A 27,048-nucleotide genomic window follows, 5' to 3' on the forward strand; every position below is an offset into this window, starting at 1 on the left:
AACCAGTCATATGCTGGTAAATGTTTACTATCTGGTTCTTGGGGTAGGGGCAACTTTCATTTGTAAAATTTGCTAATTTATGTGGTATAAATACTTAATCCATGGCTGCTGTAGACATGTTTGCAAAAGTTTGAAATGTTATCAGTCAGCTCTCAGAAGCTAAGCACAACACTAAGTGTAACTTGTCTACTTCCATGAGGTGATATAAATCTATGAAGACATCTTATTTGGTAATTAGTTTTAATGACTACATGTTTATATATCAAAAATAAATTTGAAGTATTGTGAGATCTTTAAAATGAGATCTGGAACTCAAAGTAAAGCCTAAATTGTTTCTCAGTCTATCATTATCTTATTGTTTTGTTAAATGAAGATAATGATATGCATTTGTTTATTCCCTTACAATGGACTTTTATTTAAAAATGATTTTAATATAGAGTTCAATTGTTTAAGAACTTATATTTAATTTTTTAAAGTAACAGCAGATGCTGTATAATTTGGGGGTTCAAAATATAATATTAGAGAAGAAAAGAGGGCTCATTCTATTTTGATAGATAAAAAGGTTTGGGGCAATCCTTAGACTAATCTAGTTGTTTGGTGGTAGGCTGGCTCAGTGATTCTCTAAGGGATCCAGAATTTTAAAGAAATGAATCAGTCCATTATCTTTAGACTTGTTCATATTTCATCTGTACCTTCAAATATCTGTATCAAGATTGAACAAATGTCCATAGGACTTGATTCTTTGGTCAGTAGGTGATTGCAGATTTGGCTCTATTGTCCTCTTTTAGTACTTGCCCATGTTTTAGTTGGGCTTCCCTTGTAGCTCAGCTGGTAAACCATCTGCTTGCAATGCAGGAGACCTTGGTTCAATTCCTGGGTCAGGAAGATCCCATGGAGAAGGGATGGGTTACCCACTCCAGTAATCTTGGGCTTTCTTGGTGGCTCAGATGGTAAAGAATCCATCTGCAGTACAGGATACCTGGGTTTGACCCCTAGGTTGAGAAGATCCCTTTGAGGAGGGCATCGCAACCCACTCCAGTATTCTTGTCTGGATAATCTCCATGGACAGAGGAACCTAATGGGCTGCAGTCTATGGTGTCACAAATGTCAGAAATGACTGAGTGACTAAGCACAGCACAGAAAGCTCTCAGTTCAGTTCAGTCACTCAGTCATGTCCGACTCTTTGCGACCCCATGAATCACAGCATGCCAGGCCTCCCTGTCCATCACCAACTCCCGGAGTCTACCCAAACCCATGTCCATTGAGTTGGTGATGCTATCCAGCCATCTCATCCTCTGTCGTCCCCTTCTCTTCCTGCCCCCAAACCCACCCAGCATCAGGCTCTTTTCCAATGAGTCAACTCTTCATATGAGGTGGCCAAAGTATTGGAGTTTCAGCTTCAGAATCAGTCCTTCCGATGAACACCCAGGACTGATCTCCTTTAGGATGGAATGGGTGGATCTTGCAGTCCAAGGGACTCTCAAGAGTTTTCTCCAACACCACAGTTCAAAAGCATCAATTCTTTGGTGCTCAGCTTTCTTAATAGTACAACTCTCACATCCATACATGACCACTAGAAAAACCATAGCCTTGACTAGATGGACCTTTGTTGGCAAAGTAATGTCTATTACTTTAATATGCTATCTAGGTTAGTCATAACTTTCCTTCCAAGGAGTAAGTGTCTTTTAATTTCATGGCTGCAATCGCCATTTGCAGTGATTTTGGAGCCCAGAAAAATAAAGTCAGCCACTGTTTCCATTGTTTCCCCATATATTTCCCTTGAAGTGGTGGGACCAGATACCATGATCTTAGTTTTCTGAATGTTAAACTTTAAGCCAACTTTTTCACTCTCCTTTTTCACTTTCATCAAGAGACTCTTTAGTTCTTCACTTTCTGCCATAAGAGTGGTGTCATCTGGTTATCTGAGGTTATTGATATTTCTCCTGGCAATCTTGATTCCAGCTTGTGCTTCCTCCAGCCCAGGGTTACTCATGACTTACTCTGCATAGAAGTTAAATAAGCAGGGTGACAATATACAACCTTGACGTACTGCTTTTCCTATTTGGAACCAGTCTGTTGTCCCATGTCCAGTTCTAACTGTTGCTCCCTGACCTGCATACAGGTTTCTCAAGAGGCAGGTCAGGTGGTCTGGTATTCCCATCTCTTTCAGAATTTTCCACAGTTTATTGTGATCCACACAGTCAAAGGCTTTGGCATAGTCAATAAAGCAGAAATAGATGTTTTTCTGGAACTCTCTTGCTTTTTCGATGATCCAGCAAATGTTGGCTATTTGATCTCTGGTTCCTCTGCCTTTTCTGAAACCAGCTTGAACACCTGGAAGTTCATGGTTCACATTCTGGTGAAGCCAGGCTTGGAGAATTTTAAGCATTACATTACTAGTGTGTGAGATGAGTGCAATTGTGCAGTAGTTTGAGCATTCTTTGGGATTGCCTTTCTTTGGGATTGGAATGAAAACTGACTTTTTTCAGTCCTGTGGCCACTGCTAAGTTTTCCAAATTTGCTGGCATATTGAGTGCAGCACTTTGACAGCATCATCTTTGAGGATTTGAAATAGCTCAACTGGAATTCCATCACCTCCACTAGCTTTGTTCATAGTGGTGCTTTCTAAGGCCCACTTGACTTCACATTTCAGGATGTCTGGCTCTAGGTGAGTGATTACACCATCATGATTATCTGGGCTGTGAAGATCTTTTTTGTACGGTTCTTCTGTGTATTCTTGCCACCTCTTCTTAATATCTCCTGCTTCTGTTAGGTTCATACCATTTCTGTCCTTGATTGTGCCCATCTTTACATGAAATGCTCCCTTGATATCTCTAATTTTCTTGAAGAGATCTCCATAGTCTTTCCCATTCTGTTGTTTTCCTGTATTTCTTTGCATTGATCACTGAGGAAGGCTTTCTTGTCTCTCCTTGCTATTCTTTGGAACTCTACATTCAAATGGGAGTATCTTTCCTTTTCTCCTTTGCTTTTTGCTTCTCTTCTTTTATTATTTTTTATTTATTTATTTTTGCTTCTCTTCTTTTCACAGGTATTTGTAAGGCCTCCTCAGATAGCCATTTTGCTTTTTTGCATTTCTTTTTTATGGGGATGGTCTTGATCCCAGTCTCCTGTACAATGTCACAAACGTCTGTCCATAGTTCATCAGACACTCTATCAGATCTAGTCCCTCAAATCTATTTCTCACTTCCACTGTATAATCATAAGGGATTTGATTTGCGTCATAACAGAATGGTCTAGTGGTTTGCCATACTTTCTTCAATTTAAGTCTGAATTTGGCCTTAAGGATTTCATGATCTGAGCCATAGTCAGCTCCCAGTCTTGTTTTTGTTGACTGTATAGAGCTTCTCCATCTTTGGCTGCAAAGAAGATAATCAATCTTATATCAGTTTGACCATCTAGTGATGTCCATGTGTAGAGTCTTCTCTTATGTTGTTGGAAGAGGGTGTTTGTTATGACCAGTGCATTCTCTTGGCAAAACTCTATTAGCCTTGGCCCTGGTTCTTTCTGTACTCCAAGGCCAGATTTGCCTGTTACTCCAGGTGTTTCTTGACTTCCTACTTTTGCATTCCAGTCCTCTATAATGAAAAGGACATCTTTTTTGGGTGTTAGTTCTAAAAGGTCTTGTAGGTCTTCATAGAACCGTTCAACTTCAGCTTCTTCAGCATTACTGGTTGGGGCATAGGCTGGAATTATTGTGATATTGAATAGTTTGCCTTAGAAACAGAGATCATTCTGTCATTTTTCAAATTGCATCCAAGTACTGCATTTTGGACTCTTTTGTTGACTATGATGGCTACTCCATTTTTTCTAAGGGATTCCTGCCCATAGTTGTAGATATAATGGTCATCTGAGTTCAATTCAACCATTCCAGTCCATTTTAGTTCGCTGATTCCTAGAATGTTGGCATTCACTCTTGCCATCTCCTATTTGACCACTTCCAATTTGCCTTGATCCACGGACCTAACATTCCAGGTTCTTATGAAATATTGCTCTATACAGCATCGGACCTTAATTCTATCACCAGTCACATACACAACTGGGTATTGTTTTTGCTTTGGCTCCATCCCTTCATTCTTTCTGGAGTTATTTCTCCACTGATCTCCAGTAGCATATTGGGCACTTACAGAATTGAATGATATCTGCTTCTCTCTGCACCCCTGGTATGGTTGTCTAGTCCTTTTTTAAATTCTTTTCCTTTTTAAGATGGTAGGAGATAACCTACTAAATATAATAAAAGCCTGGATGATCCCCTTTTATAAGTTCTTTTAGGTTCTAGAAATTTCCTGATTATACCACGCTTTCTAGCTTCTAGTCCTTTGCATATTCTGTTCCTTATTTCTGATAGTTATCCCTTTTCTTTGATTGGCTAACTGTAATCATTGTTTATTTCTCAGCTTTGACATTTAAATAATTTTCTAGAACAAGTTTCTTTAATTCTATAATCCCAAGTTAGTTACCTGTACTGTATGATCCTGTTATTTCATGTAAGTGCTGGTATTGTTATTGCCTACTTGTTTCTCCAACTAGTGTCACCTGTGTTGGAGCAGAAACAGTAATCAGTCTTAGTTTTGTTGTTCACCCTATATCTTGCATCATGCCTGGCACATAGTAAACTTTCATAAACAATTTGTTATGAAAATGAATGGAGGACTGGGCAAATTATCTTGGACATTACTTTGAAAGTGATGTAGCTTTCTTGATCAGTTATGAAAATTTGTTTCCTTGTAATTCTAGTTTTCCCCTCAATCAACTTTACCAAATGGAGATCCTTTTGTTGAGGATTGTTTATAGTTTGACTGCTGTTAACTGAAACTTATACATATCTCCTAATTTCTCAGAAAAGCATACTTGGGGAATCAATTAACTCAATTATTTTCCAGGTGGTCGCTTTCTGAGCAGTGATTTAGTAGGAAGAAACAATATTAAATTGTAAAATGATAGAAAAGTAGCTTCAGTTTTGTCATTCCCATGTGATGTATGTGGAGAAGGAAAAGGCAACCCAATTCAGTATTTTTGCCTGGAGACTTTCAGGGACATGAATAAATTAAAAAAATAAACTCAGATAGACTCAACTTGATAACAGTTTCTGAGACAATATTATGTAGAATGTACTTTACAATTTATTATGCTGAGTAACATAGTCTTTCAATTTTAGTAGCCAACTTGTTTTAGAAAAACAAGAAAAATAAACTATAAGGTGGTCATGTCTATATGGAAGTCATTGATCTAGAGAGTTCCAGGTTTCCTTGAGTGGGAGATTTTAAATAAAATAACATTCAGTATCTCTGCTATGTTGTTGTTCAGTAGCTAATTCGTATCTGATTGTGACCCCATGGAATGCAGTATGCCAGGCTTCCCTGTCTCCCAGAGTTTGTTCAAACTCATGTCCATTGAGTCAGTGATGCTATCCAACTGTCTCATCCTCTGACACTCCTTTCTCTTGCCCTCATTTTTTTCTCAGCATCAGGGCCTTTTCCAATGATTCACCTCTAAGCACCAGGTGGCTGCAATATTGTTTGGCTAAAATAATATACATGGGATAGCCCATGTCAATATGTTGTCAAATATTCTTTGAAAATATTGTAAAAATAAAAATATGTTGTGTTTAGTTTCTGTGTAACTTTAAAATTTAATTCAGTCTTGCTAGGATAGTGTAATTGCAACAAAAACTACAAGCATCATCTTGCAAGAATAGGAGTCTGTAGTCATAGTTACTTTGAAGAGATAAGATTCTAATCATCTAAGGTTAGACTGTTCTTCAAAATAAATTTTGTGTTTCACACTTCTCTTTGCTTGAACTGTTTCTTCCACTAGAGTGCTTTATTCCTCAATCATGCAAGCCAAGCTATCTTCACACTAACCCTTTCAAGGTCTTTTTCTGATTCCTTTCCAGAGCAATACGTCTCTCATATCTACTTTTGTCTTTCTGAACTACAAAATAGTTATTTTATTTACCATTATTTCAGCAGTTGTGAATTAAATTCAATGCATGATAAACCAACAAATAGTCATAAAACCCAAAACATATGTAAGACTTTGGCCTCCAGAATTGTTCATAGTATTTTTGTGACATCATTTTATTGACCTCTATTGTTACTTTTCATTGTTACAATACATTGAGAGTGTATTGACCAGTCTCATAAAACTCGTTTCCTCCCCAGCATATCTTTGAGTCTTCTGCCTTTGGTTGGTATCTATGAGATACAGGTGGTACTAGTTTCAAGTCAAGCCTCAGTGATTGACAATGATTAATATTTGCCAGTCGATATAATCTTAAAAATTGGCTCAGCGATTGTCGGTATCTAAGGCTTATGCAGATCAGTACAGGATATATTCATAGCCATAGTGATTATTTGGTTTGGTCAAATTCATATCCAGGTAGGACTTTGATGATTAAATATGTAGAAGAGCTCTTTTTTGTGACATGTAGATATAAACCTGGAATACTGTAGCCATTTGACCACCATGAGAAAATATAGCATAAGTATTAAGCCAGCCTAGATTCTTGATCAAAGTTGAAATCTGTTTATACTTTTCATTGATATTGATAATAAAATATCTTAATTTTTAAGCTACTTGAGTGTTCTGATTCTTAAAAATGAAAATAGCCTAACTGATGCAACTACCAAATGGACAGTAATAGAAAGGGTCTGTGTCTCATAGTTCTTTATGTCTCCAGTACCAAAGAAATGTCTACTTATAGAAGTTCTACAGTAAATATTCAGTAAATTGAAAAGACTGGTGATGAGTTTCAGGCATACAGTTTCTAAGCTGAGTTGTCAATTTCCAGCAACTAATTTCAAAATTTGTTTTTCAACTTAAAAGTTTGCTATCTTGCCTGGGGCATTTGTGATACCATCTGAGATCTGAGAGAATCTATACCTGAATAAATTCTAGGAATATTTATGTTACTCATCATAGGGTTCACAAAAAGAAAAAAATTTGTCATGATTCAACCTTAATGTATAACTTTCTTGTTATAAAACTGCTGCTATTGCTAAGTTGCTTCAGTCGTGTCCAACTCTGTGCAACCCCATAGAGGGCAGCCCACCAGACTCCCCTGTCCCTGGGATTCTCCAGGCAAGAAGACTGGAGTGGGTTTCCATTTCCTTCTCCAATGCATGAAAGTGAAAAGTGAAAGTGAAGTCGCTCAGTCATGTCCGACTCTTCCACGACCCCATGGACTGCAGCCCACCAGGCTCCTCCATCCATGGGATTTTCCAGGCAAGAGTACTGGAGTGGGTCACCATTGCCTTCTACATTTAGTAAAAAGTTATAAAAAATGTGGCCTTTAAGAAGGAACCAATCTTTCCATTTCTAATGAATATTTCTGGCTTACCAATTGGATTTTGACATGCTCTTCTTCTTGAAATCCTTAAGGTATTTTACATACTTCAGTTTAGGAGTGGTAGGCTAGAACTAGCTTATCTTTTTGAGAGAATGATTTGAAAAGAATAAAACCATATCCAATGACATATTTTTAAGACTAATTTTTAGAAACAGCATTTTCAGTGTTTCAAAAAATATTGTTAGAGACATAAAATTTTCATTTTAAATGTAATATAGTCATGTTAAAAAATAGAATATAAAGAAAACAGGAACCATAATGTAACTAGCATTAGTTGTATATTTTCTTCTGTCTTTTTCTTATTGAATGTGCTTTTATTGCTTTCTTGTCATCAGAGGCAAGATAGAATTTTTTTTGTATGTTTGATGTAATCATTCTTGTAAATGAACTGTGGTACTGGCAAATTCTTTTGGTTTTCAAATTGTAGATTTTAAGTATGATAGCCTTAGGGGTAAAATCTGAGAGTGAGATTTGTTTGGAGGTATAAAGATCTTGTTTCCCTTGAGGAACTTTATGGAGGTATGGAGGCTGAAAAAACAAGATGGATGACTGGAAAATAAAACAGAGCAACTCCATATATAGATTGCAACAAAGGAAGAAAGCAGAGAAGGCTTTAAATCCCAATATTCTTGTTTATTTTAAAATAAAACACCATTTTTATTCCTCTTTCCAAATTTAAATAAAATAAGCATGAAAAAATTATTTTTATTAACTGTATTTTGGTATGAAAATAATTCTGTATTTGAAAAACTACCCTCAAGTGGCTATTATATTCCTCCAATTCAGATTGTATAATTTTATAAGGCATATTAATGCTTACTGATAGTTTTTTATTCCTAAGAATTCTAAATCTTTATTTAGAATGAGATTAAGCTGCTTTGTGCTTTGTGTGACTTGTGATGATCTGAAACTTTGAAAAAGCAAAAATGCACAAAAACAAATGGGAATAAAAATTTAGTAATGCTAGTATTGTTGATGAAGTAGTTATTTTTAGGACTAAACTTGATTGTTCTCTCTATTGGATTAAAATTACCTGTTATTATTCCCTAATATTTCTAAGAGAAAATTAAGGCTGTATATCTCTAGTGTTTTTTTTAATGTTAAATCAACATCTCAAAAATTCCATTATTAGTTTCTCAGTATTTTAGTGACCTCTCTTATCTTTGCTGGATAGTTATCAATGTTATTTCGTGAACTAACTGATAGGTTCAGCTGACTAAAACAATATAAAGATAAAATCAGTATGATGACTTGATTTGGAGTGTCAGTGGGAATGATAAATAAGTTGTGCTGTGCATTTACTATTACTCTTCCCTCCTGAGATCCTGGCAGACAATGATTATCAGTTATGGAACATTTTTTTAAGTGGGCTTCAATACTGAGACATGTCAGTTGGCACTCGAGTCAAGATATGTTTTTTGGCTTGATGTGAATCAGAAATTGCATTTTAAACCCTGGTCAGCTGTCTTGCTTGGGAGAGAAAGTACAGTTGAGGTTAATATAAATATTTGCCTCTACTGGAAAAAACAAATTTAGACAGCATGTTCTACTGATATATAATCAGAACTTCAGCTGTGTATATAGAGGACACAACATTATTAATGACCTAAACTGAGGGGGCTCTCCTGGGGCCAACATATATGCATTACCTAAGTGGGAGGACTCTTAGCTAGCCTTACTCCTAGTTCTGGCAAAACAGTGGGTGAGTGCCAGGAAGCAGGGATTTTCCCATGTATTAAATGATTATATTGAGATTTGGGGCTTCTCTGGTGGCTCAGATGGTAGAGAAACTGCCTGCAATGCAGGAGACGTGGGTTCATTTCCTGGGTTGGGAGGATCCCCTGGAGGAGGGCATGGCAACCCACTCAAGTATTCTTGCCTGGGGAATCCCCATGGACAGAGGAGCCTGGTGCGTTACAGCCCATGGGGTCACAAAGAGTTGGAGACAACTGAGTGACTAAGCACAGCACAGGACAGCACAGCACAGGTGGTGGTAGTGGTAAAGAACCCACCTGCCAATGCACAAGACGTTGGTTCAATCCCTGGGCCAGGAAGATCCCCTGGAGGAGGGCGTGGCAACCCACTCCAGTATTCTTGCCTGGAGAATCCCATGGACAGAGGAGCCTGGTGGGCTATAGTCTATAGGGTTGCAGACTCAGACATCACTGAAGCAATTTAGCATGCACACACATTGAGATTTGAGGTGAGTTATTGAAGTAGAAGGATAGAGAATATTCATAATGACTGTGGTCAGTGTCTGAATTCTTTTTTTAACAAGAAAAATGTAAGCTTAAACCAGATCCCCTTTTTAATTAGTAATATTTTATACTCTCATGCTAATGGTAGCTATGCCCATGTGCTAATAGTGACCATATCCAATTGACATTTTAAAATATTTTTACTTTTAGAAATGAAATCTCAGGACCAAGAGCTATCTATGACTTAAGTAAGTGTCCTTACTGGTGAATTTTGCATGTTCTGACAAGATGATAGTACACTTTGGGTACTTAATTTGTATACCTAAAAGAAAAAATGATAGTATTGTACTCATGTTCACTTTCTTTTTGAAGTCTTCATGCATTCCTATTCATACTAATTTAGCACATTCTCCTAGATCAACTAACCAGGACAATTGCATTATCTATAATCATTAGTTTCTCCCTGATTCACTGCTTTTAATTGATATCACTGCATTTTATTAAATTGAATTTGAAAAAGTGTTGTGATTAAAAATAACCAGTTAAATGAACCAGCCAGAATGAACAGTGATTAGAAATAAAAAAAGATAATAATATACATTGTTATAATTATTACAATGCTTTCTTATCAAATGATCCTTTTAATTTCTCTCCTTCCCTTTTAAAAACTAATTGGCAGTCTTTCTGTATTTTTAGAATCTAGTGTTTATTTTAAAACTAGTTGGGTCAAACTGGTTGTGACATTCATTTTTATTGATCCTGACAATGAATGGAGACAAATGAATTAAGGAACTGTATTTCTAAAAAATCTAGTCCTCCCCTTAACCCCAGTCACAGTTTCCATTCCTTCTGTGATGGTCCCTGACCCCTAAATATCACCTGGAAGATTTGGCATTGGCCCACAACAAAATTTTCCACAACTGATCCAGCTATCTTTGGATGAAATATTAATAACAGAGCATAAAGCCAACTCAGGAGAGTATGTCCTTCCATAAAATAAGCTTTCTTTTGGTTTGTTTATCACTTTTCAATGTCATTATCAATGTCGTCAATGGGGCTTATGGCAGCACAGCAGAACTATTTGTGATATCAGAATGAAACATTCATCTCAGGTCACCTATGAAAAGGCAACCTGTCTTTATTGTTCAATCTAATTTTCTGGTCTCAAACTTGAGTCCATCTAACAGTTGGGCTATTATTTTAGGTAGTGCTATTTTCAAAGCATTTTCAATTTTTTCTTTAATTTCTCACAGTATTTCTCTAGGAGTTAACAACTTTGTGTGGGTATTGGTTATTGTGTGGTTATTCTTGGCATTTGAATTGGCAGCATTAGCTATATCCCACAAGATCAAATAACCTACTAGTAAATGAATAATAACTGAAATTTGAAAGCTGGCCATAAAGTCCAGACATGAGTTTCCCTCTGGATACTTATAATTATTGGATATGTGACTTTGGATTAGGTTCTTTGGGCCTCAGTTTATTTAGGTTTAGTAATATACATTTAAGAAAGTGGTTTTGAGAATCAGCTAAAATAATGTGAAAGTGCTTTGTAAAGAATTATCTTTAACAGCTTGGTTAACTCTCTGCATTTCACATGCATATGCTCATCCAAGGTAAATTGAGAGAATTCTCAATAACTGATTTATAATTTTGTGATAGTTGCGAACAGTTGTTCTAATGGTGACATACTGATTTAGATTTTGGATTTTTTCTCCCTTTCTCTGAAAATTGGTTTCCACATGACTTCCACATTTGTTCTAAATGTCCTCATCAAGATATTTAGATCGCTATGTTTACTTCTGGTAAGGATTAGGAACAAAAGCAGGGATCATTTTCTAGGATAAATGCAACAGAGTACACATGGCAAATCCTGTCTTAAACTTCCACTCCCAAATAATATATATTTTTAATTTATTTACTTTTTGATTGAGGGATAATTGCTTTTGTTGTTTTCTATCAAATCTCAACATGAATCAACCATAAGTGTACATATGTCCCTTCCCTCTTGAACCTCCCTCCCTTCTTCCTCCCCATCCCACCCCTCTAGGTTGATAGAGAGCCCCTGTTTGAGTTCCCTGAGACATACAGCAAATTCCCACTGGCTATCTATTTTACATATGATAATGTGAGTTTCCATGTTACTCTATCCATACATCTCACCCTCTCCTCCCCTCTCCCCATGTTCATAAGTCTGTTCTCTTTGTTTCTCCATTGCTGCCTTGCAAATAGATCCATCAGTACCATCTTTCTAGATTCCGTGTATATGCTTTAATATATGATATTTATCTTTTTCTTTCTGACTTCCTTCTGTCTGTATAATAAGCTCTAGGTTCATCCACCTCATTAGAACTCACTCAAATGCATTCCTTTTTATGGATGAGTAATATTCCATTGTGTATATGTATCACTACTTATTTATCCATTCATCTGTCTGTGGACATCTAGGTTGCTTCCATGTTATAGCTATTGTAAATAGTGCTGCAATAAACATTGGGGTACATTTGTCTTTTTCAATTTTGGTTTCCTCAGAGCATGTGCCTAGGAGTGGGAATGCTGATCATATGGTGGTTTTATTCCTAGTTTTTAAAGGAATCTCCATACCATCTTTCGTAGTAGCAGTATTAATTTGCATTCCCACCAACAGTGCCAGAGAGTTCCCTTTTTTCCACACCCACTCCAGCATTTATTGTTTGTAGACTTTTTGATGATGGCCATTCTGACTGGTGTGAGGTGATATCTTGTTGTTGTTTTGATTTGCATTTCTCTAATAATGAGCAATGTTGAGTATCTTTTCATATGTTTGCTCGCCATCTGTCTATCTTCTTTGGAGAAATGTTTAGATCCTTTTCCCACTTTTTGATTGGGTTGTTTGCTTTTCTGGCATTGAGTTGTATGAGCTGCTTGTATATTTTGGAAATTAATCCTTTGTCAGTTGTTTCATTTGCTATTATTTTCTCCCTTTCTGAGGGTTGTCTCTTCATCTTGTTTATAGGTTCCTTTGCTGTGCAAAAGCTTTTAAGTTTAATCAGGTCCCACTTGTTTACTTTGTTTTTATTTCAATTACTCTAGGAGGTGGGTCATAGAGGACCTTGCTTTGATTTATGTAATCGAGTGTCCTGCCCATGTTTTCCTCTAAGAGTTTTATAGTTTCTGGTCTTACATTTAGGTCTTTAATCCATTTTGCATTTATCTTTGTCTATGGTGTTAGAAAATGTTCTGATTTCATTCTTTTACATGTCACTGTCCAGTTTTCCCAAGACCACTTATTGAAGAGGCTGTCTTTGCTCGCTTGTATATTCTTGCCTCCTTTCTCAAATATAAGCTACCCATAGGCATCTGGGTTTATTTCTGGGCTTTCTATCTTGTTGTGTTGGTCTATATTTCTGTTTTCATGCCAGTATCATACTGTCTTGATGATTGTAGCTTTGTAGTGTAATCTGAAGTCAGAAAGATTGTTCCTCCAGCTCCATTCTTCTTTCTGAAGACTGCTTTGGCTATTTGGGGGTCTTTTGTATTTCAATATGAGTTGTGAAATTTTTTGTTCTAGTTCTTTGAAAAATGCCATTGGTAATTTTATAGGAATAGCATTGAATCTGTAGATTGCATTTGGTAGTATAGTCATTTTCACAGTATTGATTCTTCCTACCAACCCACTCTGGTATTCTTGCCTGGAGAATACAATGGACAAAGGAGTCTGATGGCCACAGTCCACTGGGTCACAGAGTCAGATGTGACTGAGTGACTAATACCCAGGAACATAGATATCTCTCCATCTGTTTATGTTGTCTTTGTTTCATCAGTGTCTTATAGTTTTCTGTATGCAGTTCTTTTGTCTCCTTAGGTAGGTTTATTCCTAACTATTTTATTCTTTTTGTTGCAATGGTGAATGGGATTGATTCCTTAATTTCTCTTTCTGATTTTTCTTTGTTAGTATATAGGGATGGAAGTATATTGATTTTGTATCCTGCAACTTTGCTAAATTCAGTGATTAGCTCTAGTAATTTTCTGATAGTGTCTTTATGGCTTTCTATGTGTAGTACCATGTCATCTGCAAACAGTGAGAGCTTTACTTTTTCTTTTCTGATCTTGATTCCTTTTATTTCTTTTTCTTCTCTGATTGCTGTAGTTAGGACTTCCAAAACTATGTTGAATAATAGTGGTGAAAGTGAACACACTTGTTTGTTCCTGAGCTTAGGAGAAATGCTTTCATTTTTCTCCATTAAGAATAATGTTTGCTGTGGGCTTATCATATATGGCCTTTACTATGTTGAGGTCCAAATTGTATTTTTTGACCAAGATAAAGTAGTTGAATTGAGGTGCTCTTTGCATAACTGGTAGCTAAGAATTTGATCCCAGAAAGAACCTTAAAGATCAAAGAGTATCTTACAAAAACATAAGGATATTCCTCTGTGGGATAATAATAAATCTGCTACAAAATTAAAAAACTGTACAAAAGTTCAGTACACTTAAGTTTTTAAAATAGTGAAAGGAAAAAGCAACCAGAAAAATACAGTAGCCCTTCAAAACATTTCTGATTTTCTATCTAGTAGTCCTTGTAATTAGTTCTGGTCATGAGTACCAATTTGACCATTTAATTTAGAGTTGTTACTCATTTTGAGAAACACATTTGCTTCTCTTCATAGAGTATCATTTTTTCCCTCTTACCAATGGAAATAAATTATCTCATCTTTGTTCACTTCAGTATTCTAACATTTCCCAACTCTTCCCTAAAAAATACCCCCAGTCATTCAAGATTTTAAATCTCTTCTGTTTTTCATTGACTATATTCAGAGCACTTCAGGATTGAATGCTTTATGCTCTTGTAACTGTGATCCCTTTTATGTTATGAATGTTCAAAGGGTTTTAACATATATTTAAAACATTGTTATCTTAGCTTTAAGAGGATATACAATATTTTAATGTCACTGCAAAGAATGCAAGCTTCTTTGGAGGACTACCAATCTCAGTTACTTTTGTTGAGACATATTTATGCATTTGCTCTGCTTATGAGAGGCTATTATGGTCATTCTAAAAAAAAAAGTAGTCATATACAAATGCCTTTTTTTTTTTCTCCAGTGAATCAAGAAAATTTACCCCCTATTTTAAAGGAAAACCTTTCATTACTATTAGAAATAGTGAGAGAAATGGTTTATTGGAGTTTATCCCTAGTGAAAGCTGGACAACATCTTAGTTTGCTATTATTTCATCTTTAAAATGGGGGAAAATGGTAGATACAAATTGAGTTTTTATTCATATGACTGATAAGGATGGTATGAATATTTATTAAATTAAGCTAGGTAAAAGTAACCATGATATATGTAGTTATTTTGCCACAAATTTTAAACACTATAATATTTTCCTGGAAATGTGATGTCAGAATCCATACTTCTATTATAAAAGGCTGGTGGACTCTGTGTAATATGATCTGAATAAAAATAAAAAGATATTCAGATTTTAAAATGCTGATATGGTTATATACATTTCCCATGGGTGCTGTAACAAATTAGTATAAATTTAGTGGCTTAAAGGAACACACATTTATTCTCTTACATTTCTGGAGGTCAGAAGTCTAAAAAGAATTGACAGAGCTGTGTTTTTCTGGAAGCTTTAAGAGAAAATCTGTGTCCTTGCCTTTTACAACTTACAGAGGCTGCCTGCTTTCCTTACTGTGTATTAACTCCAACCTCTGCTGCTAGTTTTTCACCTCTTTCTCTGATTTATTCTTTTGTTTCCCTCTTATAAGAACCTTCAGGATAATTCAGGATAATCTACCTACATCAAGGTCTTTAATTACATTTGCAAAATTGCTTTTGCCATGTAAAGTAACAAATTCACAGTTTCTAGGTTTAGGATGTGGGCATCTTTGGATGTCATATTTTGTTTACCACAATGGTGATGTAAAATAAACATATGTGCTTATAAAAGATTAAAAACTCTAAATTTAAGAAGGAAAATTGTTTTTGGTCCTTTTTGTGAGACCACTGTAGTAACCAATTTAGACAGAGACAATTTTACTTAAATCAATTTTGATTCAAAACTAGGGAAGACGAGCTATAATCATGGCTTATTCCAGGTGTTGAAAATCAGAAAGAGAGTTATTTGTCACTTCTTTTAATAAGAACTAGTAGCAATGGGTATTTTTACAGGATATCTAATTTCCAGATGAATGGTGAATGTATGAAATTGGGATTTTTGTGAAAGATTACTTTTTTCTGACTTGAAGACACGTGAGTATGAACCATCACCTTCACGTGGAAGGACTGTGTTTACTTCCCTGACCACTAAGGAAACATTTGCTTCAGGTAATTATATCAATAAGAACACAATTCAGTTCTCTGAAAATATCTCAAATAGTGTTTTTAAGATGATTCAAGTATATCATGTAGTTGATATTTTTAAAAAAACTGAATGTATCTCTGTCATTATAGCAACTCATTTTGGCACCTCTAATAACAGCATCCTGAAAAATATGACGTATTTTACTTTTTTCCTTTGTTTGGAAGGAGTACAGTCCAAAGTTTTAAATGGAACTTTCATATTAACATATAAAGTGATTCTTGTCACTGTTCAGCTTTGAAGTAATATTGGAAAATAATGAACTAAAATAATCCAGTGATTTTTGGAACCCAGATTTTGAGCATTTGATCATATCCCTGTCATCATTCTAAAAGACTAAATATAAATGTATCAGTTAGATATTCACTATAATTTTTGATCAGAGGAGGGAGAAAAAAGAATTTTAGAACTACTCTTTTGAGAGAGATTTTTGTAGAAACTTAGGATAATATAAGGGTAGTGAAAAAACCATGAGACTGATGTGTACTGGGTGTAAGGTTAATTTAGTTGGAGGAAGAGGGAATTAGCCTTCCCTTGATGATCTACAGTGACACCCTACCCTGAATTTCCTTTCCACTGCATATAATGTTCCTGACACATGAGATACAATTAAACATTTTTGAAAATAAAAGGAGGAAAGAATATAAAATTAGGGGAAAGGATTATTGGTGCTTAAGTCACTCTTGATTTTATTTTTCACAAATACAAGTATATTGAGCTGAAGAATGAAAATGAACATGTTTAATTTGACTAAAAATAATTAAATATCTAAAAGTATGTAATCTAGGTCAAATAGTTTGTTTCTAATTTCTAACTCCCTATTAATGAGAGATAATATCAGGCTAGGTGGATGATGGACTTAAAAATAAATTTAATATGGCTTTTATTTTTCATTTTCAAATAATATTGTTAGATATTCTTCTAAAAACATAATCAGTCAGAACTGATGAATATAAATGAATTATATCTGCTTGTCATCCTGATATTAGGTATGCAGTTGTTTGTATAATTCAAATTTGTAGTAGATGAGACAATAATGCTATGGATAGTGGGCTTTATGGAGTCACTCAGTTGAATGTCAAGAGGCTCTTGTCCTAAAAATCCAAATGAAATATCCCTGATCCCAAGGGAGCTGTTTACCTTCTCCTAGATGTCTTTGGTTACAAATTCTTTTTCCTAGGTTTTGGGTCACTTTGCTTTCCTTTTTCTTCCCCATGATATACTCAGAAAGATCTCTATTCCTTTCCTTAAAGCACACACATACACACACATGTCCATAGTCTCATTAGGTCAAGTTTTCAAGTGTAGAGAGTGAGCCTTGATTTTTTGGACTTATCAGAGGGTTTTAAACTGTAGGATGAACTTGTAATTGAACATTAGATGTGCCTGTTCTTAAAAAAGTGTTTTAGCTATTTTTTTTGCTAACTTTATTCACTTTAAGAATTTTCCAGAGTTTGTTGTGGTCAACACAGTCAAAGGCTTTGTCATAGTCAGTAAAGCAGAAGTAGATATTTTTCTGGAGCTGTCTTGCTTATTTTGATGATCCAACAGATGTTGGCAATTTGGTCTATGGTTCCTCTGCCTTTACTAAATCCAGCTGGAACATCTGGAAGTTCATGGTTCACGTACTGATGAAGCCTGGCTCGGAGAATTTGGTGTATTACTTTACTAGTGTGTGAGATCAGTAGTTTGTACTGATCAGTAGTAGAACTGAGTGCAGTAGTTTGAGCATTCTTTGGCATTGCGTTTCTTTGGGATTGGAATGAAAACTGACCTTTTGCAGTCCTGTGGCCACTGCTGAGTTTTCCAAATTTGCTGGCATATTGAGTGCAGTACTTTCACAGCATCATCTTTTAGGATTTGAAATAGCTCAGCTGGAATTCCATCACCTCCACTAGCTTTGTTTGTCCTGATGCTTCCTAAGCCCCAGTTGATTTCTTATTCCAGGATGTTTGATTCTAGGTTGGTGATCACACCATCATGATTATCTGGGTTGTGAAGATATTTTTTGTATAGCTCTTCTGTGTATTGTTGACACCTCTTCTTAATATCTTCTGCTTCTGTTTGGTCCATACCATTTCTGTCCTTGATTGTGCCCATCTTTGCATGAAATGTTCCCTTGGTATCTCTAATTTTCTTGAAGAGACCTCTAGTCTTTCCAGTTCTATTGTTTTCCTCTATTTCTTTGCATTGATCCCTGAGGAAGGCTTTCTTATCTCTCCTTGCTATTCTTTGGAACTCTGCATTCAAATGGTTATATCTTTCCTATTCTCCTTTGCCTTTCGCTTCTCTTCTATTCACAACTGTTTGTAAGGCCTCCTCAGACAACCATTTTGCCTTTTTGCATTTCTTTTCCTTGGGGATGGTCTTGATCCCAGGCTCCTGTACAATGTCATGAACCTCCATCCACAGTTCCTCAGGCACTCTTAAACAGATGGGAATACCAGACCTCTTGACCTGCCTCTTGGGAAATATGTATGCAGGTCAGGAAACAACAGTTAGAACTAGAAATGGAACAACAGACTGGTTCCAAATAGGGAAATGAGTACATCAAAGCTGTATATTGTCACCCTGCTTATTTAACTTATATACAGAGTACATAATGAGAAACACTGGGCTGGATGAAGAACAAGCTGGAATCAAGATTGTTGGGAGAAATATCAATAAGCTCAGATATCCAGATGACACCACCCTTATGGCAAAAAGTGAAGAACTAAAGACGCTCTTGATGAAAGTGAAAGGGGAGAGTAAAAAAGTTGGCTTAAAACTCAACATTCAGAAGACTAAGATCATGGCATCTGGTCCCATCACTTCATGGGAAACAGATGGGGAAATAGTGGAAATAGTGGCTGACTATTTTTATGGGCTCCAAAATCACTACAGATGGTGATTGCAGCCATGAAATTAAAAGATACTTACTCCTTGGAAGGGAAGTTATGGCCAACCTAGACAGCATATTAAAAAGCAGAGACATTACTTTGCCAACAAAAGTCCCTCTAGTCAAGGCTATGATTTTTCCAGTAGTCATGTATGGATATGAGAGTTGGACTATAAAGAAAGTTGAGCACTGAAGAATTGATGCTTTTCAACTGTGATGTTGGAGAAGACTCTTGAGAGTCCCTTGGACTTGCAAGAGGATCTAACCAGTTCATCCTAGTGGAAATCAGTCTGGAATATTCATTGGAAGGACTGATGCTGAAGCTGAAACTCCAATACCTTGATCACCTGATGCAAAGAACTGACTCATTTGAAAAGACCCTGATGCTAGGAAAGATTGATGGCAGGAGAAGGGGATGACAGAGAATGAGATGGTTGGATGGCATCACCGACTCAATGGACATGAGTTTCAGTAAACTCTGGGAGTTGGTGATGAACAGGGAGGCCTGGCGTGCTGCAGTCATGGGGTTGCAGAGTCGGACATGACTGAGCAACTGAACTGAACTGAACTTTAGTTTCTAGCCTAAAGATCAATTCAGAACCCTTTAGTCCAGTCTCCAAGCTCAGTTTTGGTCTCTTTTATACCCAAAAGTTTGGTGAAATGCTTTATTCAACAGTGGCTTGGCTCAGAATCTCACTTTTTCTCTTTTCTCCACTCATCAGTACAAAGAAAAATGAGCTTGTTTTCCCATTGATATGAATTTTGTTTTCCCCCACAAAAGGAATCAGTATCAGCAGTTTATGGATTGAAATATTGTTTTTGTCTGTATTTTGTCTACCATTTTAAATATTAGTTGAAGGTATGATACTGCTGTCAATGTTATATTATAACCAGTAGAGATAAGGAAAATGTCTGGGAAATTCAAATGGTTCAGAGCTTGTGACACATGACAGCTTTCAATGTTCCTTAAGTAGACTAAAGATAAAATGAAAATGACTTTGTTCAGAACTCTTGAGAAATTAAATAATAGGATATATGTGCAAGACCAATAGAGGTCAAGTTGGGTTTGCTGGCTGGGAACTTTTAGAAACCTTGGGTGCTCATATTTCTCCAACTTAAATGTACAGGATGATCAACTTGTACAGAGAGCTCAGCTGTCTTGTGGCTAGTAGAGGAGCTACCACAGAGACTCGCCTTTATGCTTACAAGACATTGCTTTGGGGCTCATTGTTACCAAGGCAGCAATGAGCTGGGACCTTATTTGGGTACATGAAAATATCTGCCATTGAAAGTTGGTATTTGAGAATTTCACAAGCTTTTTTCCAGAAAGGGATTAACATGGTATAGATACACAATGAATCAACTATTAGATTCTCTGTTCAAATACTTCCAAGGATGGGTAAGGTAAATTACTTCTTCAGTATATTTACACTTTAAATGATAGTCCTTAGGTCTTGAAGGTTTTAATGCAATCTTCATAGGAACATGAATTCAAATCCAAATAGCTGCTTATTGAAATGGGAAGTTTTTTTTCTTTTTCAAGTTATTGTCCATTTGTGGCCTAGATAAGGTCTTGTCTACACAGTTTCAGGTGACGCAAAATTTGACTCATTTCAACAACCTGTTTGAAATTAGGTAAAACAGATTTATTATTTGAATTTTTTTTCTTTTTCTTTTTGTTACTTGGGATTAACCTGAGCCAGAAATCTAACCCACAGTCAAAGACAATGAAGATAGAATAGCACAGTGGACACAGCACTAGACTTGGGAGTCAAACAGATTGTGTTTGAACTCTTCTGTCATCCATTTGGTATTTGACTTTGGGAAAGTTAACCTCTTTTTCTGATTTTAATCTGTAAAATGGGAGATGTTACCAAACCAAACTTGGATATGCTTGCCTGTGAACAGTAAAGCCAATCTCTGAATCCATGTTATGATGAAGGAAAGTGCATTTCATTTTAAGGCCAAGCAAGGAATATGGGTGGATAATGTTCAAAACACCCAAATTCCCTGATAGCTTTCAGGGAAAGGTTTTAAAGACAGGATGAGGGAGAGGGTTGTGGGGTATGTGGTCAGCTTATGGACATTCTTCTGACTGATTGGTAATGACGTGATTGAGACTCAACATCATCAATCTTCTTGTTCCAAACAGTCTGGAATCTATGTGCTTGTGGTCAACATACACTTAATTTCTTCCACTTGGTAGCAATTTCAGTATCTGCAAAAGAGCTCAAAGATATGGCTCAGAATATTGTCTATAATCCTTGAAGAGGAACTAAAGGTCGTTAACTTTGTTTAATGGCTCTACTATTACTGTTTTGTCTTGTTTGTTTTCCTTTCTTTCTGCATTTTCTAACTTATCTTATTAAATTTTTTCTCTGGCACTTGGGGAAGACCCAGGAAGCTAGTTTTTCTGTTAACAGAACACAGACAAAGGACATGATGGGGGAGGCATGTCCTAGGAAGGCCCCATAGGGTCCTGCTTAGATACAGTCCCCTCTTTGATACTTCTCAATCTTCAGGGGGAACAGGTGCAGACAAGAAAGGGAGTAAGTTTTTAGACAGAGTAATCATAAACTTGTTGGGGCACTCAGTTTCAGAGATAATAACAAATTCCCCTTCAAATAGTCATTGTGAGCAATAAATGAGTTAATAAATGAGTACTGGCAATAGAAGCTCTAAAAACATTTTTTATAATTTATATAGTATTTTATCTATGAAACAAGTGCAAAAACTTGTATGGAGAACATGTATATCTTAAGCTATTTAGATTTTAAAATGCTCATTTCTTTTAAGAAAGTGAGTGTTAATATGGAATTTTAATTAGATTATCAATTGAGTCAATTTTTACCTTTTGGTTATATATCTAGTTGGAATAACATATAAAATACTTATTCATTTTAGCAAGCATTATAGTATAGTAAACACTGAATATAGAAAATCCATCTGTTAATTATCCAGGGCTAAGTAAATTCACATAGTAGTGAGTAAAGTTCAGCCTTACCATGTGTTCCTAGATTAATACTATGCAATAAAGTGTTGCTCATAATCTATATTTTTATTGGGAAAATACTAATTTAAAAAGTAAAATGAAAGTTTTTAATGGCAATAAATAATGAGAAAATTGGTTTTGCCATCTTCATGGAAGTGAAGCTGTGGTTTTCTCTTTTAAATTTTTTTACATTAACAGAAAAATTCAGCTATATATAAGGGATAGTTGGTAAAATCTTATAATAAGCCTTGAACTATTGAGATAAAAATGACTACAAAGGTCCATGAAGGTTATTTATCTTATAAGATTAAGCTATGACAACTGTTATAAAATTCAAATCTATTAATATTTTTGCTGTTTAAAATGAAATGAGCCCATCAGCAGACGAATGGATGAGGAAGCTGTGGTACATATACACCATGGAATATTACTCAGCCATTAAAAAGAATTCATTTGAATCAGTTCTAATGAGATGGATGAAACTGGAGCCCATTATACAGAGCGAAGTAAGCCAGAAAGATAAAGACCATTACAGTATACTAACACATATATATGGAATTTAGAAAGATGGTAATGATAACCCTATATGCAAAACAGAAAAAGAGACTCAGTTGTATAGAATAGACTTGTGGACTCTGGGAGAAGGTGAGGGTGGGATGTTTCAAGAGAACAGCATCGAAACATGTGTATTATCTAGGGTGAAACAGATCACCAGCCCAGGTTGGGTGCATGAGACAAGTGCTCGGGCCTGGTGCACTGGGAAGACCCAGAGGGATCGGGTGGAGAGGGAGGTGGGAGGGGGGACCGGGGATGGGGAATACATGTAAATCCATGGCTAATTCATTTCAATGTATGACAAAAACCACTGCAATGATGTAAAGTAATTAGCCTCCAACTAATAAAAATAAATGGAAAAAAAAGAAAAAAAAATGAAATGAAATATAGTATGTCTTGAATAGTGTTAAGTTAATAAAATGCAAATGAAAGAGTTAAGTCAATTAAACAACATTTGTAGGTAGTTTTCATTATTCCTGAATCATCCTAAAGAAAAAGAGATGCTGATCCTACAAACTTAGGTATATTTTTATATCTTGTCTTTGAGAGCAGGAACTCCCCTATTCCTATTCTATTTTGACCTCACTGGATTCTTGCCTCCAATCTCTGTATTGCTCTGAGACCTTCTCAACATATTGTTGCACCTTAAATTTCTTTTGGTTTTACCTTCCCTTTTTTATTTTTCAGCTTCAAAAGCTGCTCAATACTTTTTGGCAATCTTCAGAAATATATTTATAATTTTGTTTATGCCTCAAGCTACCAAAGCAACTCCTTCTTTTTCTCTTCTGCCAGCCTTCTACACCCTTTACCTCTATTGCTTACTTCTTATTTGTTCCTGATCATGGTTTGATTGATTGTCCCCAGTCACTATCTGGTCACTGCTTTTATGTCATATTAGATGTTTTTCTTTTTTTAATTTAAATTTATTTATTTTTTAATTGAAGGATAATTGCTTTACAGAATTGTGTTGGTTTTTGCCAAACATCATCTCTTACACTGAAAACTACCAATTCTCTTTGCTGCATTGAATAAACTTTGATTTTAATTGAGATATGTTTGACATATGTATATGTATATGTGTATATATATGTACATATATACATATATATACACACACACATATATATATAACAGTGTTTGTTTAAGGTATACAGTGTGTTGATTTGATACATTTATGTATTGCAATATAATTACCACCATAGTGTTAGCAAGCATCTCTGTTATATCATCGAATTATCATTTCTTTTTTGTGGTAAGAACATTTAACATCTGGTTCCTCAGTAACTTTGAAGTATTTAATGCAGTATCGTTAACTATCATCACTCTGCTGTGCATTATATTTCCAGAAATTACTCATCTCTGGTTGCAAATTTGTATCCTTTAATAACATCTTCCCAATTCCCCTACCTTCCAGCCCCTCTCTATTTCTATGAGTTTAGCTTTTTTAATATTCTACATATTAGTGAAAAGCTTTTTACATGGTTTTTCGGCTGAGATCTAGTATGCTTGTTTTACTTCCCTCAACTCTTTCAGTATTTCTTATTACTTCTGCTCCCAAAATATTACTATTCCATAGTAATTACTCTCATGTTTTAAAGGACACATAAACTTTTTTAAACTCAAAGAAAACTTATGTCTTTCCCTTGCGTCTGTTTCTCTTCACTGTGACCCTATAACCTATGCTGTTTATTTAAGCCAGCAACCTAAGCAAAATCATTGTATGTTTACTTCTAGTGGGTCATGAACTTTTGGTATCAGCTTTTCTCTTCATCCTCTGCACCCTTTACCCTTAATAATTGCCTTGTACAATGTGCTCTATGGCTATGTTGACATAGACGAAGTTCATAAGTTTTTCTAGGAATCTTCCAAAATTTTGGCTGGTTCTCTGATTCATTCACTTTTCTCTGATTGTTAAATTTGCCCTCTAAAGGTCCTTCAGAATGAATATTCAGACTTTCTCTTGCTTCTGTAGCCATCAATATATAGAAAAAATAAATACCAAGATCCCTTTGCCAGGAACCTTTAGGCCTACCCTCTTTCAGGGTCAGACTTAAAATGTCTCTCTGCAGAGCTAGTTAGAGGGTAATGGGGCTATAATTAAAGCACACAGTTGCCTAACTTCTCCAAAGATACTGCCTCTCTGAAAGCAAACTTCATTATTTTCACTGAACAAAAATTGGGCCTAGTGAAAAATTCTCTACATCTTTGTAAAGATTGCTTATGTATACTAAGTCGCTTTAGTCATTTCCAACTCTTTGCAACCCTATGGGCTGTAGCCTACCAGACGTATCTGTCCGTGGGATTCTGCAGGTAAGGATACTGGAGTGGGTTGCCATTTCCTACTCCAGGGAATCTTCCTGACCCAGGGATAAAACCTATATCTTCTGCATCTCCTGCATTGGTAGGTGGATTATTTATCCATTGAGTCATCTGGGAAACTATAGGATATTAAAATGTTTAGGACCAATAGAAAGTGGATATAGAAGTTGGGGTGGTGGTTCAGACGGTAAACAATCCACCTACAATGCTGGAGACCCAGGTTTGATCCCTGGGTCAGGTAGATACCCTGAAGAAAGGAATGGCTACCCACTCCAGTATTTTTTCTGGAGATTCCATAGACAGAGGAGCCTGGCCGGTTACAGTCCATGGAGTTGCAAAGGATCGGACTTGACTGAGCAACTAACACTTTAACTTTTCATAGGTGTCAGGGACTCATGGAAATTTTGTTGACAATAACTGTGGATTGACAATATCAACATGTAGATAATAATTTAAAAATACAGGAATTGGTGGATATTTTCAGGGAGAATAAGTAGTGTGAGAAATGTTGAGTAGCAGGACACTCCCTTTAATTATTCCCATTTTACAGATAAAATTGGAGCAAACTAGTTCATGTCACTAGTCCAGAGCTTCCCTGATAGGTCAGTTGGTAAAGAATCCACCTGCAATGCAGGAGACCCTGGTTCAATTCCTGGGTGGGGAAGATCTGCTGAAGATGGGATAGGCTACCTTCTTCAGTATTCTTGGGCTTCCCTTGTGGCTCAACTGGTAAAGAATCCGCCTGCAATGTGGGGGACCTGGGTTCGATCCCTGGGTTGGGAAGATCCCCTGGAGAAGGGAAAGGCCACCCACTTCAGTATTCTGGCCTGGAGAATTGCCTGGGCTTAGTAGTCGATGGGGTCACAAAGAATTGGACAAGAGTGAGCAACTTTCGCTTTCACTTTCAGTCCATGTCCCAGTGGTGGTAGAAATACCTGCCCCTAAGATCCATCTTCTTTCTTATGAAGGCTCTAGGAAAATAGATTGGTGGCATCAAGCCTCTTCTCTTAATATTTAAAATAATTGGGTCAACTACAGTACTGGTTTTGAATATCTGTACTTGTGCATAAAAATAGCTAACACTTGATTTTTGCTTTCTCTGCAGAACATGGCCTATTCTAGAATAAGTGTCCTTTTTGAAGTTTGTGCTGTAGACATTGAATTATAAGAGATGTGTAACAAAATGATACTGTATGACCTAGATTCTATCAAGCTACCTTCAAGAGTTTAAAATTTGGCAGCAAATATTTTATTTAGGCCTTACCATGGCATATGAGGGGTTTTTCTATAGGGCAGATATTAAAAATTAACTCATAAAATAATTTGTTTGACTTCTATTAAACTCAAGGCAAAATGTGTCAAGATAGGTCATTGTTTTAAACATACGATATAGCAAAGCGAATGTTAAACCATTGGCAAATTACTCTATTTTTTGAATGGTGAATTTGAAATTAGGTAAAAAGAATGGATTTTTGGTGGGTCAAACTGTGCTGAATGTTTTGGTTTTATTGAAGACTTAAAGGTAATGGGATTGAGGAGACTAATTGAACTCTTGATTTACCTTTGGTGTTACTTTTTAGTAAAGGGGGCAAATACATCTGACACAGGTGGAAACAGGAAATACACATGTCATGATCTATTTGAAGTATGAAACTGTTTTCTTTTTTGAAATGCTTCAGTTCAGTCGCTCAGTCGTGTCCTACTCTGAAATGCTAGTTAAAAATTATTAGATTTAAGAAAATCAGTGTTTGGGTATTTCACTAATATCACTCTGTAGTTTTGTCAAAACTTTGTACCTAGAAAACTCTTCTCTGAAGCTGAGGGGGATACATGATTTCCCTTATTGATGATGTGGCCCAAAGCACACTACTTGTTCCCTCTAATCTCTGTATAAATCTTCCTTACTGCTTTCTTACCATAGCTGCCTTTTATTTTCTTCTGCCAAGGTTAATGATTTCTATTTTTCCAAACATTGATAAGAACTTACTAGTTCTTATCCCAATCTGTTTATCAAAAATATATTTATTTATTTACTAAGCACATATTCAACCTGGTGACAGAAAGAGGAAATGCACAGATTCTTTTAGAAGCTAGTGTATAAGGAAAGACAGAAAATAATGTTGGCTATATTCTATCAAAAAGTTAACACTTGTTTTCAATTCATGTGATTACCACTGATAACGGAATTTGGTAGATGAATTTGTCATAGTACTTAATATGTTTGTTAAAACTTTGTATTTCTAGGGCCAGGAATCCTAATCACTTTAGTCCATTCGTGTACATCAGTGCACCTATCTCCTTGATATTTGTGCTTGTCTCTTAAATTTTATTTTATCTGAAGAGCAGTGATTAGACCTGAATAGGAATGTATGTGATAGACAAATCAACATTTTGTACA

At 35.9% G+C, this 27,048-nt stretch overlaps 1 long non-coding RNA gene across 1 annotated transcript in view; it reads left to right on the top strand.

Annotated features, from left to right (window-relative positions):
- Nucleotides 1-27,048, top strand: part of LOC139035543 (uncharacterized) — a 451,068-nt gene that overhangs the window by 186,500 nt on the left and 237,520 nt on the right. The window lies entirely within an intron of this gene.

Source organism: Odocoileus virginianus, chromosome 1 (assembly GCF_023699985.2).
Source record: "Odocoileus virginianus isolate 20LAN1187 ecotype Illinois chromosome 1, Ovbor_1.2, whole genome shotgun sequence".
Classification (NCBI taxonomy): Eukaryota; Metazoa; Chordata; class Mammalia; order Artiodactyla; family Cervidae; genus Odocoileus; species Odocoileus virginianus.